The 15,845-nt window shown below is 48.7% G+C and overlaps 1 long non-coding RNA gene and 1 pseudogene across 1 annotated transcript; both read left to right on the top strand.

Annotated features, from left to right (window-relative positions):
• LOC148161804 (putative phospholipid-transporting ATPase IIB) overlaps positions 1 to 15,845 on the top strand; it is a 377,807-nt pseudogene that overhangs the window by 8,849 nt on the left and 353,113 nt on the right.
• Positions 7,439 to 9,277, top strand: LOC148161805 (uncharacterized). The gene is made up of 2 exons (XR_015767352.1): positions 7,439 to 7,901; positions 8,905 to 9,277. It is a non-coding gene; the product is annotated as an uncharacterized LOC148161805 (long non-coding RNA).

The following is a 15,845-nucleotide window of genomic DNA, read 5'->3' as shown; positions in this document are numbered from 1 at the left end:
CTCTTACAGCTTCACAGTGAAAAGACAAATGACACCGTTAACAAGTGGGTGTAGGATCTGAACACACATTTATCCCAAGAAGATACGAATGGCCAATAAGCTCCCGTTAAGGGTTATAACCACTTTGGGAGGAAGCTTGGCTGTTCATCAAAATGCTACACGGGCCACATCACCCAGAAGAGGCGAATTCATAGAGACAGAAAGTTGGACTCGTGGTTGCCAGGGGTTGGGGGCTGGAGGAGATGAGGGTGACCACTGTCCAGTGTGGGATTTCTCTCTCTTTGGGGTGATGAGAATAGTGTACAGTCAGATGGCGGTGATGGTACAACTCTGAGCGTAGCAGGGAGGATCAACTTTGAGTAAACACAAGGGCTCACCTCATGTGGCCTGTTGGTGACACAGACATAGCCCTGGAGTGACAGACTGTTGTCCTTTGAGGGCAGTTGTCCAGCGTTGGGTCATTCACAGAGTAGCCTGGGGAATGCGCGTCCGTGTAACATGCAGCCTTCTGAAGAGTCTGTGGTCATAGAGAGGTAGACTTGAAGAGTGTTCACACTCGGAAAACACAAGTGTAGCCTCTGAGCTGTCAGCCACATGTCGGGGGCATAACAGATTTCACAAGAGATCACAAGCACATCAGAGTTTATTTCTGTAGCCTCAAGTTGACCTGTTGAGGTTTTGCTTACAAAGCGGACAAGCCTGCACAGGAGGAGGCTGTCGTGTTGGGATTGCGCCGCGTTCCTTTCTGCTTTCTTCCACCAACAGAATTCAAGCGCAGAAAGCATAAGATTTTATGTCAGCCTTTGGTAATTTGATATTTAAAGGCACGAGCGTTCTAAATAGAATTCCTGGGTTTTTTTTTGTTTTTTTGTTTTTTCAGATTGTTGATTTCTTTTTTCTTTGGGTTACTAAGTATTTTCTGATGTTTAGCTTGTACATGTTATGATATGAATTTAGAAAAATTATTTGGGAATAGGGAGAATTGTAAATCTTTTAGTATGTATTATATTCCTCTTGTAGTGTTTCATTATTACTTTTTTGTCTTTTTTCTTTGTTTTCGTTTATGTTTTAGAAGTAACATAAATGGGGGGGAAGTAAAACTGCTTGGTAAAAGAATATTCCCTTACCTTTTTTGTTAAAGCTAGTTTTCTCAAATACCATATTTTATTTTGTTTTATAGGGATTTGTTTTGGCTGTTACTATCATGAGTGAAGCAATTGATGAACTCCGGCGTTTTCAGCGAGACAAGGAAGTGAATTCACAGCTATAGAGCAAGCTTACAGTAAGAGGTTAGCAAGACCCTTTTGATCTAGCTTATCATTTGCTAACTGTAATCATCATTTTAGAGTTAACATAAGTGAAAGAAAACGTGTCTTAATTCTGTTAGAAAATAGTATTTTTCGATTACATATGGTATCTAAATAATTTTTTTTAGTAATCTCATGACTACAATTTCAAGAGAACACATGTGAAACCCAACTGGTGTATGCACATTTTCTGTGAATATCACCTTACCTAAAATCTCTGTTTGTGTTCTATTTAAACGCAGTCGTAAAGGTCGGACAGACATCTCTGGTACCATGGCCTTAAGTGAAGGGACTTGGAGCCCCTACAATAAATGTCATGATCCAAAATGATAACTGCTTTATGCCCATTTCTCCTTCACTTCATTCAGGGCTTTAACCCTTCCCTAATTTTATGTTTTTAAGGAGCTTGTTTATTTGGTCTCTCAGTCCCAGTGGAGAAGAAGCGATGCGTAGAGGAGTGTGGGAGAAGCCATTATAGGCAGGCATTATGCCTGTCGGAAAGTGACACCGTGACAGTCATTACCTCAGCGAGGGACAGTGAAGGAGGGCAGTGAAGAGCTAGACAAGTATGCATAAGAACTTGGAAGCCTGTTTATAAAATGAGGTTTAAAATGGAGTTTGTATCTTCTGTTTACATGTGGACATTTGTACACTGGATTTATTTATTTGAAATAATTCTCCAAAAAATATTTCTGTAGCTTATTGGGATATATTTCATATAACATAAAGTTTATCCATTTAAAGTATACAGTTCAATGGTTTTTGGTATGTTCACAGAGTTATGAAACTATTAGCACCATCTAATTTTGGAACCTTTTTTTTTTTTTTTTAAAGATTTTATTTATTCGACAGAGAGCACAAGTAGGCAGAGTGGCAGGCAGAGGGAGAGGGAGAAGCAGGCTGTCTGCTGAGCAGGGAGCTGGACGTGGGGCTTGATCCCAGGACCCCAGGATCATGACCTGAGCTGAAGGCAGCCGCCCAACCAACTGAGCCACCCAGGCGCCCCTAATTTTGGAACATTTTTAACATTCTAGAAAGAAAGTGAATATATTAGCCATCATCGCATTCTTGCCCCTTCTGACCCTCTTCCAGGCCCAGGTAGCCCCTGGTCTGCTTTCTGTCTCCGTGGATTTGCCTCTTAGGACAGGTCACAGAAGTGGAATCGTGCAGTATGTGGGCTTTTGTCACAGGCTTCTTTCACTTGGCATTCTGTGTTCAAGGTTCGTTGGTGTTGTGGCACCTGTCAGGCTTTATTTCTGTTTGTTGCCAAATAATATTCCACTCTGGGGTATTCCACGTCGTGTTCACCGATTCATCTGTAGACGGACGTTTGGTTTGTTTCTACTCTAGGCTGTTGTAAATAATGCTGCTGCGAATGTCCGTATGTGAGTGTTTTTGTGTGAACATTGTTTTATTTCTTTTGTAAATATACCTAGAAGTGAAATTGCTGGATTATATGGTAACTATGTTTTTGATAAACTGCCAAGCTGTTTTCCTAATTGGCTGCCCCATTTTGCATTCTCACCGGCAGTGTGTGAAGGTTCCAGTTTCTCCACATCCTCACGGGCACTGTTACTGTCTGTCTTCTTTATTGTGGCCGTCCTGTCGGGTGTGAAGTGGTATCTCACCGTGGCTTGATTTGTCTTTCCCCGACGACTAGTGCTATTGAGCATCTTTCCATCTGCTTATCAGGTGATTGTATGTCTTTGGAGAGGTGTTTATTCAGATGTTTTGCTTACTGTTTTTTTTTTTTTCTCATTGTGTGTACCTCTTTTAAGATACCACCTTTTTTTTTTTTTAATTTTATTTTGCTGTGTTATGTTAGTCACCATCCATTACATCATTGGTTTTTGATGTAGGTTCCATGATTCACTGTTTGCGTACAACACCCAGTGCTCCATGCAGAACGTGCCCTCGTTAATACGCATCCCCAGGCTCACCCGTCCCCGGGCTTACTGTTTTAACTGGATTAATTGTTTTTTAATTATTGACTTGTAAGCATTCTTTATACAATCTGGATTTAAGTCTCTTGTCAATATATGGTTTGGAAATATTTTGTCTCATTCTGTGGCGTGTGTTTTCTTCTTCTCGGTATCCTCTGACGCACAGAGTTTTCATGTTATGATGTCCAACTCATCTGTGTTTTCTTCTGTTGCTTTTGCCTTTGGCATTGGAGCTAAGAAACAGTTTACCAACCCGAGGTCACCAGGATTTACTTCTGTATTTTCTTCCAGGGATTTTATAGTTTTAGCTCTGACATTCAGATGTGTGATCCACTTTCATTTCATATTTTGTGTATGGTGTGTGATATAGGTTCACATTCCTTTGCATGTGAGTATCCAGTTGTCCCAGTACCATTTATTGAAAAGACTATTCTTTTGAGCTTAAGTTGAATGATTAACTATTAAGAAGCTTTGATGCTTAAAGCTGTGGCATGATAGAGGTTAGGTGTGTTGTAGAAAAGAGGTATGCTTGCGTTTTGGAAAAGAGAGTCCCCAGAATGGCCAGGCAAATTCGGTGTAACCTTGGTATGTCTTTTTTAGACTATAATACAGATCCTGGCTTATTTTTTAAATTGTTTTTAACTGTGGTATTTGGACTGTGTAGAGATTTGTTTCTGTGTATTAATTGTATCATTCAGAACTAAATGGTATGGTGGCATCTGAGAAACTGGCAGAGGAGGCAGTCCTGCATGCCCTTCCTTTCTTCCACAGAAGCACGGAAAAGCCAAGCTCCTGCCATGAGGAATGCAGCCCACATTCTTGACTGGGGACTCTGGACCCTGCTCTGAAGGGAGTAGAGCAGAACTTACTTGCAGAGAATTGTGTCTGTCTGTCCAACCTGTGAGGGACACATGAAGGACGGACTCAGGATGTCTTTCTTTCATCTAACATGGATGTCACTCAGGACAGAGGAGCCAAAAGCCAGTGGGCATTTCTCAAGCCCATGTCAGGCTGAGGAGAGGCAGCAGTAGCTTGGGGCCAGCATTGACAGTCGACACACAGAATAGAGGGTCACGTGCCAAGCCAAGGAAGCTGGAGAGGGGACTTCTTTGGAAAATTGGGGCATGTAAAAGTGCCTGTGTTTCCTGGGGAGTTTTGAAAGTCACATCCAAGGCCAGCCCTAGATCACACTCAGAAAAGAACCCGAGAAAGCGTTTTGCCTCTGGCCAGTCTCTAGGCTCAGTGCAAGCAGAGGTGAAAGCTCAGGCTGAGTTCTAGGCAGCCTGGCTCTGTGTTGGAGTCCCCAGCACAGAGGCAGTCTGCGACGATCGGGAGAGGTTGGTCTCCCTTTCTCCCTCCCTTGCTTCGTTTCTCCCCCCTTGCAACGCTTTCCTTCTTCCCTCCCACCATCCTTCCCTTTCTTAGTCTCGCCCCCTCCCCATGTAAGGAAATCCTTTCCAAAACACTGGCTGAAAGACTTCTCTCCATACATGACAAAGAATACACACTTTACAAAATGAGTCTACAAAAGTCACTCTACGTGCATGGCTGCAGCATATACCGAACAACAAAACAAACCCAGAAGAGGGGGAAGTGCCTGATTTCCTGAGTTACCAGATTATAATAGTCAAAGTGTACAGGTTTCCACAAAAAAATTACAGAACATGCAGAGAAACCATGTGGCCTAGTCACAGAGAAAATGAACAGAAACCGTCCCTGCAGAAGCCCAGATTCTGGACTTAGGAGACAAAGTCTGGATCAGCTGCCTTAAGTCTGTCCAAGGAGCTAAAGGAAACAACTGAAAAACACTGACAGGATTAGGAAAGATGATGGGTTTTTTTGTTTTGTTTTGTTTTTTTAAGATTATATTTCTTTCTTTGACAGAGAGAGACACAGCGAGAGAAGGAACATAAGCAGGGGGAGGGTCAAAGGGAGAGGGAGCAGCAGGCTTCCCGCTGAGCAGGGAGCCCGAGGTGTGGGGTTCGATCCCAGGACCCCTGGGATCATGACCTGAAACGAAGGCAGACACACTTAACGACTGAGCCACCCAGGCACCCCGAAAAATGATGTATTAACATACAGAATACCAATAAAGGTATAGAAATTATAAAAGAAGCAAAAAGCAAAAATTCTGGTGCTGAAAAGTACAATAAATTAAAGGAAAAACTCACTGGAGAGTTTCAGTAGCAGAGTTGAGCTGGCAGAAGAAGGAATCGACCTTGAACCTAGGTCATTTCAATAACTAGATAATTTCAAGTGGAATCACCCATTCTCAGAAGCAGAAGGAAGAGTGAAGGAAAATAAGCAGGTCTTAAGGGACTTGTGGGTGGTGCCAAGCGTACTACATGTGCACACACTGGGCATCTTGGAAGGGAGAAAGGGTGGAGAGAATGTTGTAGGGAGTAGTAGCCATTAACGTCCCAAATTTGATGAAAGACATGACTACATACTCGGGAAAATCAGTGAATCCCTAGAAAGATAAATGCAAGGAAATCCGCACTGAGACGCATGACAATCAAACTGTTGAAACCCGAGGACCAAGAGGATATTCTGAAAGCAGCAAGAGAGAAACACACAAGGAAGGGCTCTTGAGTCAGAAACGCTGGAGGTCAGAAGGACGTGGGGTGACATTATTAAGATGGGAAAAGAAAAAAATGGTCCACCAAGCATTGGATGTCCGTAAACCTCTCATTCACAAATGAAGGCGGATTGAGACATTTCCAGATGCCTTTAGAATCGAAAACAGGGACTCAGGCAGATAGGCATCCACCCATGTTCATGCAGCACTATTTATAATTGCCCACATGTCCACCGGTGGGTGAATGGACAAATTATGGTGTTTTTTCACATTGGAATATTATCCAACCATAAAAATTAATGAATACTGATAAACCCGGATGCCCCTTGGAAACATTACACTCTGTGAGAGAAATCAGACACAAAGGGTCACGGACTCTATGTCATTTACACGAAGTATCAGAACAGGTAGATGAATGGAGCTAGAAAGCAGGTTGTGGTCGCCACGGCCCTGGGAAGTGGCGGCAGCGGTGGGCGGGGGGCAGCTGCTTAGTGGGCATGACACGTCCTCTGTGGTGAGGAAAATGTTTTTGAGCTTGATAGAGTGGGTTGCACAACATCGTGAATGGACTCAGTGCCGTATTCACTTTAAAATGGCTGATTTTGTTATGTCATTGTCACCTAAAAATAGTAAAAAATGTTGAAGAAGGTATACTAATCATATCTTTTACACTTCTGTGACACTCCAACTCAGAATATTTTAAAAATAATTGTCAGTGGGTTTATTTCAAAGACAAATGCAAATTTACCTTTTTAAACAAGATAGATCATCATTGGTGATCTTTGGAAGGACATTTTTACGTGTAGATGATGATGATACTGCTTTTTTTTTTGACTACCTCGTGAGTGTCAGTAACTTGCTCATTTGCATAACTGCCATTCAAGGTAGGTTGGCTTATCTCCATGTTACAGGTGAGGGACCTGAAGCTCAGGCCATGTGATTTGCCCTGAGCCACTGCAGTTTTCGTAGAGTTCATATTTGAACCCAGACCATTCTGATGTCAAACCCAGTGTTCTTTCAACTGTAGTGCTTTGCTCTGTGGCTGGTTATTCTGATGCAAATGACTGATAGGTAAAATCTGGGATGTAAAAAAAAATGCATGTATATGCTCATTGACTTTAGTTTGAAATTTGTTTTCTTGTGAAGAATACGTTCATCTCCTTAATTTCTAGTATTTCGTAGTGATCTGTTCTTTGAATGGCATTGATGGCTACTTCCTTATGTGACTTAACTCTGGTTTGTTATATTTACAGTATTTGATCTTTTTGTACTTGGAGTTCTTAAGCACATTCTTATAGAAATACTCTGGGAAAAGTGTTCTCTGCTATATGTTTTCTGTGCAAAAGGAAAGCCATGTCCACTTTTAAGTATACTTAAACAGATAATCTGAGTAGGCCTGTATCTTTTAAAGAAATTGAATCAGCAATTGACCTTCCAAACAGTCCTAGATGGTTTCCCTGCGTCCTCCTTTTGCCCCTGGCTGCAGGCAGCCCCAGGACTCTAGCTGCAGCTCTGAGATGCTCAGAACAGTGCGTCAGACCGCCCGCCCGCAAGGCTCCGCTCCGCCCCGAGCAAATTTCTCCAGTCACGCTTCCCCAAAAGCAGCCCACCCAGCCGAGGCTGGGAATGAGATCGTTAGTTAGGGGAGAGCAGGATGTGTCCCCGTGACACGGACAACGCTCGAAACACTCACACCGGCGGCCGGGGCTCTGCGGGTGGCGGCATGGTTCATTGTCTGGGCTGTGGACATATTTTCACATGTGTGTCAGAACTCAACAAACCGTGTCCTTGAAGACATGCGGTGTATTATATGACAACAATGCCTTGGTCGAGCCGAAGGGGGACAGACAGCAAACACGTTGATGTAAAGATCCTCTATAAAATGCGCTTAGAAGAAAGTGACCGTCTTTGGCTAGCTCGACTTGGGACTCGGGTGTCGTTCCCAGGGCTGGGGTGGCGGGCGTCCCACAGCGGCCTGCAGGCGTCCCTGGGACTGTCACTCACCGGCCGCTGCTGCCGAAGCCTTGACCCTGCCACGTCTCTCACGCCCCACGGATTCACGACCAATGTCAGGTTGTATTTTGAAAGGTTCTTGGTTTGTTTGGTTTTTTGATTAATTTTTTAAAATTAATTTACACAGAGTAAGATGCACAAATCTTAGCAGAATCAGTTTTATGCCTGTACACGCTCATGTGACCACCCCCGGGGCAGGACTCGGGGGCCCTTCCCTGCCTCCTCCCAGGTGGCAGCCCCGCCTCCACCCTGCATGCGTAGTCTATCTGGTTGCGAGCGCCGCACGTTCGCTTGGCCTTTCCAGAACTTCCAGCTGAATGGAGTCCTACCGTTGCCCCATTGCTCTGATTTCTCCATCAACATGATCTCTGAGAACCATGCGTGGGGTAACGCACAGCACGGTCCTGCTAACCTCCACGGCGGGCTGCTCCCCCCCCACGGGGGCCGCAAGTTGTGTCCAGCCTCCACGTGCTGACTGTTTCCAGTTCAGGGGTGTCATGAACGAGGTTGCTGTGCCCATCCCTGTCCCGGTCTTTTGTGGACAGAGGCACCCGTCCCTTCTGGGCACACGCTCGGAAGGAGAGTCGCTGGGCCCTGGGGTGGACGCGTGCTCAGCCTTACTAGAAACCATCAGAAGGCTTTCCAGAGTGGTTGTGCTGCTGACACTCCCACGGGCCGTGGATGAGCGTCCCTGCCGTCCTGCACCCTTGCCGACACCTGGTGCTGTTGTGCTTTTCATCACAGACATCCTGGGGAGTGTGCGGCGGCATCTCATCTCTACCCAGCAACAATGCTGTGTGCAGTTTCACGTGCTTACTGGCCACGCAGACGCCCTCTTCTGTGCAGCGTCAGCTCACATCTTTGCCAAGTCTTGGCTGGGGTGTTTGTCCTTTTTATTGCTTCTTGTTCTCTATGTGTTCTGGGGAGAAGTCCCTTGTCCCACGGATCACAGATATTTTCACTGGACTTCAGTTTGCTTTTTCATTTTCTGAATGGTGTCTTTTGATGAGCAGAAGTATTCAATTTCAATGAAGTCTAATTTATCGATATTTTTATTTTACAGTTTGTACTTTATCATTCTGCCCAAGAAGTCCTCACCAAAGCCAAGGTCAGAAGACATCCTTCTGTGACTTCCTCCAGAATCTCAATTGCATGTGTGTCCCTCCCCCCATCTCGGTCTGTGACCCACTTTAAGTCGGTCTGTGTGTGCCGTAACACAAAGACCACAGTTCCTTATGTCCACACAGACACTGGGTGCCACAGCGCCACGGACTGAAAGTGTTTCTATCTCCCCATTCCAGTGCCCGTGTGATGCTTAATGGTCCTCCATCAGGCATGACCTCACCTGCAAGGTTTCTGCAAACGGCTTTATCAGATTGGGACCTTCCACTTCCAGTTTGCAAGTAGTTCTTTAAAAAAATCACAAACAGGCTCGACTTTATCATTTTTTTTTTCTGCACCTATTGGGTTGATCCTACGGTTTTTCTCCTCTGTTCTGTCAATCAGTTGATTGACTTTTTTTTTTAAGATTTTATTTATTTATTTGACACACAGAGAGCGAGAGTGAGAGCAGGAACACAAGCAGGGGGAGTGGGAGAGAGAGAAGCAGGCTTCCCGCTGAGCAGGGAGCCCGATGTGGGGCTCGATCCCAGGACCCTGGGACCACGACCTGAGCCGAAGGCAGACGCTCAATGACTGAGCCACCCAGGCACCACGTTGATTGATTTTGAGTGTTCAAACAATAAGCATTCCTGGCATAGCTCCTCTCAGTCACTGAATTCAACTTGCTAGAACTGTGTTTAAGGTTTTGTGTGATGTTCACGGGGAGCACGGGCCCATGGGTTTCGGTAAGTGAGTTGGGTGTGTCTCCTAGTTTTTCAGAAGCAAGAGCAAGAGTATATTCATTTTTCCTTAAAGGAAAGCTCACCAGGGACCCCTCAGGGCCTGCACTTTTCTTTGGGAAGGTGTCTGATTACAGGCTCAATTTCTGTAAGACATAGGACATTTCAGAGTTTTATATCTGCTTGTGTCAATTTTGGGAGGTCCTGTTTTTCAAGGATCTCGTCTATTTTGCGCGGCCTGACTTTGCTAACGGTTAGGTCTAACGTGTGGGGTCTGCAGGGGCCCATGCTTCCGCTCCTGAGAGCAGTCATTGATTTGTGATAGTATCAATTTTATTGATGATTTACCAGAACCAAGTTTCAGCTTGTTGATGTTTTCTTTGTTGCACGTCTGTTCTCACATGATTTCTGCTCTGTCACCTCCTTCCTTCTTTCTCCTTCCGTGTAATCTCTCTTTCTTAGCCCCTGGGGGCCGTCGCCCTGCTTTTCCCCAACCCTGTCTGTCCCCTGGCCTTGCTGCCTCTTCTCTCTGCAGTGGCTTGAGGTTGTGACTGTGTTGGGGACGGAGGGTGTGCGGCTCTTGATTGGACCCCGGGGAGGAGAAGACCGGGAGCTGAGAGCAGCCTGAAGCTGGAATGACCGTGCGTGAGGGAGAGGCCATGCCCCAGAGGTGTTTGTGTCAGGAGCAGCCTAGAGATGGTGGTGCGTGCCTGTGTGCGAAGGTGAGGTGGCCACAGGCCGCTCCTCCAGGCGGCTGGGGGCAAGTCCGAAGCTGACTCAGATGAGGGAGATGCTTCAGCTCTTCCCAGAACAGACAGCGATTAGCTGAGAACATTGCACCAAGAACATCAAATTTTAAATAAGCCCAGAAGTGACTCAAATTCAGTCTGACAGAGGCTGTCTCTGAAAACATCCTAGGGCAAAAATAAGATGTAGGCCAGACGTCTTCAAAACAGCATGAAAGCCTGGGGTTTGGGTGCACAGTGTGGTTTCCACGGAGTGGAGTCATGGCTCTGCTCACGCTCCCCAGAGCTATTGTCAGAGCTGCAGAGAGAAGGCGCTTTGTTCCTCTGGGCGCCTCTTGGGATCAGGCTGAGACCGTCTTCCACTGGACGTGGGGGGAAGGGGGGAAGATCCCTCTCGACGATGTGAGCATGCTGGTTAGGAAGCTGCGGTGTGTGAAAATAACGGAGTTTTTTTTCCCTGTATTTGCTCTTCAACCATGAGAAAGAAACTGAGCTTTGCTAACACTCACTATGCAGACTGGCGGTTCAATGTGTCGGGGGACCCCATCCCATGAAGTCCTCACACCCACTGAGGTGAGCAGAGGGCGATGGGCACCCCGGCTGGGTCCTCTCCTTCGGTGTGGGGCAATGCACGCATCTCACCTGGGGTCTGGTCGGCGGCCTTGTGGATTGTATGGTATAGCTCTTCCTAGATTTAATTCCTGTAGTGGACGACTGCTTGGAGGATAGCAGAGGGAAGCATGGACAGACAGACGCTGGCAACTACAGAAGAAGGGGGACAAGGCACCAGTGACACAACGGGAGGGGTCCTGCACACCCCAGAGACAGGGAGGAGGAAAGGGGGAAAGAGCCAAAGAAGTGTTTAAAGACATAATGGCTGATGATTTCAATAAAGATCGAAGGCGGTGCCATGCAGACCTTCAGCCAGGTGAAAGATACTGAACAAGCACCAAAACACCAAGCAGGAATATTAAAAGAAAATGTCACCTAAGAAAATAAAAACGAAGATGTGAACAGCAAGGACAAAGAGAAAAAAAGGAAAGTAAAAGAAGACGTTTCCACAGCCCCACAAATAAACAGCTGACAGAGTTCCTGTTGGGCAGCTTGGCGTCACTCACACGGAAGGGCCGCCATCGAAGACGGACGGGCACTGTGCCGTCCGCGAAGGGTGATGACAATGAGGAGAGACCTGTGGGCGACGCTGGAGAACTATCAATGGCATGAAGCAACACTCGTAACTTTGTGCGGGGCTGAGAACGTATCAGCATTAAACGCACAACAGCAGGTGCAGGAGCAGACGGGGGGGGGGGGCACAGCCCCCGGGGCGGGAGCTCAGAGAGCGCTTGGTGACTTCAGCTTCCACCTTCTGAGGTGGTGTGTGGTCCTGCAAGCCTGACCGATACAGGAATTGCCTCCTAGACGTGGGGATGCTGCTGTCACAAAGACCCCAGTCCTTTGGCTGGCAGAGGCTGGGAAAACGAGGAGGCATTTATCACGGACGCTGGGTGCGGACAGCCTATATTATGTGCGTGCCAAACAACGGGCAGAACTGTCGCCTGGGATGGCTCGAAGTTGGAAAATGCAGCTAATGAACTTTAGTCAAACCGAGGGGTACGACCCCTTTGAAAGACTGAAGGCGATGCCATGCAGACCTTCAGCCAGGTGAAAGGACTCGGGGCATCTGAAGGTCCCACAGAAATCGGACCCTCTAAAGCACAGGGAGCCATGGGTGTGGGTTTGGGAGCAGATGCTGTCTCTCTGCTCCTTGGCTCTTTGCATGGAGAGGATCCAGGACGTGGACCTGAGGCTACAGTCAAATGAGACCTGGGTCCTGGGGAGGTCGAGTGTGTTTTACATGTGGGGGAACAAGGACAAAGTGGGGCCAGCAGATGGACTGTGTTCGATTGGAAATGTGGCCACAGAGTCCCCCTCCCCATCTCTGTGCCCTGTCACTGTGTTTCTTGGGTGTCCCTTTCAGGCCCTGGCCTTGGCTCGAGATTTACTTTGGCCAATAGGACTGTAGCTGACAGGACATATGTGCAGACCCAAAAGCATTTGCATCCTGGGCTTGCCACGTTCCTCTCCTTGAGAACCCCATCATGGCCACCATGCGGCCCTTGGATGATGAGAGGCATACGGCCCAGGGACCTGTGTCCCCTGCTGGTCAGCCTGCCCGCCCCAGAACACAAGGGAGGCCTCGCAGGTCACCCAAGCAAGTGACCTGCTGCTGGTACAGAGATCAAGAAGCCACAACAGCCCAGAGCAGCCGGGCCAAGCCCACACTCATGAGCCAGATGCACAGCTGGTGTTTTAAACTCCTAGATTTGGGGGGCTTGTTATCCAGCAACAGCTGACTGATAAAACCCTTATTTCACAGCATCCACAGAAACCAGTTCCAGGGAGACCGTGGAGCCAAAAATGAGAGACCAAAAAAGTTTTCTACCAGATAATACAGGAAACGATATTTAGGATCTCAAGATAGTATGACATTAGGATGTATGTACAGTCTTAGGATGCACAACCGCTAACCTACGGGCAAAGACTGACACGGTGGATTGTCTTAGAATTAAGGCCTTTCGTTATCTATTTTTTTTTAAAGATTTTATTTATTTATTTGACAGAGAGAGACACAGCGAGAGCATGTGCACAAGCAGGGGGAGTGGGAGAGGGAGAAGCAGGCTTCCCGCCGAGCAAGGAGCCGGATGCGGGGCTCGATCCCAGGACCCTGGGATCATGACCTGAGCCGAAGGCAGACGCTTAACGACTGAGCCACCCAGGCGCCCAAGGCCTCTCATTATTTAGAAGACATCATTAAGAAAGAGAAGTTACAGCGTGGAGGGAGATTTCTGCAACACCCCCCCACACACCTCCCACACCCCCGGCAAGGGGTAGACAGTCCGCCGTTAGAATGGTGGGAAACCTTCCGGCTAACGGTGAACATGTCCGCCAGCCCCGTGACCTGGCCGTCCCTCAGCCTGTGCCCACGGAGAGGGCCATGTGCAAGCACATTCACAGCAGCTTTATTTGAAATATCCAAAAGCAGGGAACAACCCGACTGTCCACGGATAGTAAAGTGGATCGTAGAGGTCTGGATTGCACAGGCTGGAAGAGTAAATGGTAACAGAGTCACAGCGGCAGCTTCGTGCGGTGCCCAGGACCGTCCCCGGTGTGAGCATACAACGAGCCGTTGGGACGTCCGCGCACGTGGGCGATGAGCTGCCATGTGCAGGGCAGGGGGGTCCCGGGGCTCGGGGCTGGCAGGCGACGGGAGGACGGCTTCTGGATGTTGACCACACTGTTCCTCGCATGGCGTGGGGGCTCCGCAGCACGTGGGAACGAGACCCGGAGCGGTGCGTTGGTGCATTGTGCACTTTTCTGCAGGCATGTGACACTGCAGTAAAAGTTAAAAAGTAAAAACGCACAGACAAGGGCAACACCATCGTAAGCCCCCAGTGATGCACACTCTCCGAGAATTTGTCAAGGCGATCAAGCGTCCTAGAACGTAACGGGCCTCTCCTTCCATGACATTGCTCCCGAGAACATCCCCAAGTGAGGAACCACATGCGTATCCTAAAGCTGCGTAAAGTGTGAATGGGAGAACATACCACAAGGCACATAGCATTTCCTGCAACTGGTCAGAGATCCACCCACAGAGCCTGCACCCCAGCCAGTGACCCTGTGCCCCGGGGCCCCCATCGCTGTGCCTGGTCCTGCCCAGAGAGGCCGGACAAACCCTCCCTGGCGGGCAGGGCTGCCTTCTCCCCACCTTGGCCCCCCACTGCCCCTGCAGGACGGTAACTGTGCCCACCTGCCCCCCCCACCCCAGGCTGCCAGAGGGGAAAGGAGGTGCTTCTCTGCTGAGATGTGCCAGCTTGTGGCTTTTCCTGCCAGAGAGCCGAGTGCGGACCTCCCACCCCTCCCGGGACCCCTGTGGTACAGCTTTGTTTGCGTGTCAAATTGTACTTGAGGATGCAGAACATCCTAAAACACATTTCAGAAAAATAAGAAGCTTAAATCATACTTAAATGAACATTTTGAATCAAACAGTCCATTAAAACATTATTAAAGTTTTGGCACTTGGAACGAGCTTCAATTTCTGGAAATTAAAGTTCTGTGAATTGCAGAATGCTTCGTGCAGAGGTGAGTGGACCCAGAGTCCCTGCTTTGTTGTCTGGGCTGTGTGGTCCCAGGCAGGTCACCTCCTTCCGGACGCCTACTGACTTCCTGTCTCCCAATGGGGCCTGACCCCAGGCTGGGCTCCCCAGGGGCCCTCGCACGTTTGTGTGAGGGCTGGTGTTTCAGCGTGAGTGTCCTGGCAGACGTGTGGCTTGGGAGGGAGGCGGTGGTGCAGAAGGACCTTCCAGCAGGCCGGGCTGGGGATGCAGCTTCTCCTCCCAAAGGCCTGGCAAGGGCTCCAGGGTGCAAGGAGGCCTCGGGAAGGGCTGCTCAGAACAAATCCCAGCTCAAACCTGAGAGCTTCGCGCCCGTATACGCTTCCTGCGGATCTGTGTGCGGATCCACGCACCTCCGGTGCCGAGAACAGTGGGACACAGAGCCCGTCGTCGTCATGTGGGGAGTCAGCAGGGACTGGTGTGAACAGCCGGGGGTCATTTTGCCTTTGTGAAGCAGAACCAGGGACGTAAAAGGAACAGAGCGTCTCAGGATTTCGGGGCGATCCTCACAGGGCAGGTGAGTCTGCATCCACACGGCCCCTCCTACGTCCTCTCCAGGGAGCTGGACGGGGCTGAGGTCTCGCATGCTTGCCGCCGGGTGAGCCACGGAGCCCACCACACACCTTCCTGCCTGGCAAGCTGCAGCCCAGCTCCCGTGCACGGCTGCCAGCCCCCTGGGGCCACCGTCACAACGTCCCACAGATGTTCGTCTCTCTCCCTCACGTCTGGAGGCCAGGAGTCCATTCACGGAGCCAAAGTCAGGATGGTGGCAGGAAGGCGAGCGCCTGGAGGCCCTCCCAGCCTTGGCGCTGCCCGCCTCCGCAGCCTGGGCCAGTCACTCTGGTCTCCACCCCTGTGGTCACGCGGCCCTACCCTGCACCTATGTCACCTCTCCCCTGGCCTCTCTCGGACCAAGACACGCGGGACTGCACTTACGGCCCATCCTGATAATCCAGGATGGTCTCTCAGAATCTTTAACTTAATCCCAACCACAAAGCCCTTTCTCCAAACACGAGGTCTCACTGATGGTTCCAGGGATTAGGGCATGCCTGGCTTTGGTGGCCAATGTTCAGTGTACAGCAGGCAGCTCTGAGTGGAGCGACTGAGGCACAGTAAGCTTCTCCCTCAATGGGCAGGCAGATGCCGTAATTCTGGAAACTTCCTTGCAACTTCAGGGCTGCCGAGGGGCCTGACTCCAGCCAGGGTGTTTCATTTCCATGGAAACGTCTTTAACCCTGACCAGCT

This window comes from Eumetopias jubatus, unplaced genomic scaffold (genome assembly GCF_037043125.1).
Source record: "Eumetopias jubatus isolate StellerSeaLion01/CBP00866 unplaced genomic scaffold, mEumJub1_p1.0 scaffold_55, whole genome shotgun sequence".
NCBI lineage: Eukaryota > Metazoa > Chordata > Mammalia > Carnivora > Otariidae > Eumetopias > Eumetopias jubatus.
This window is presented reverse-complemented; position numbering and strand designations above follow the sequence as displayed.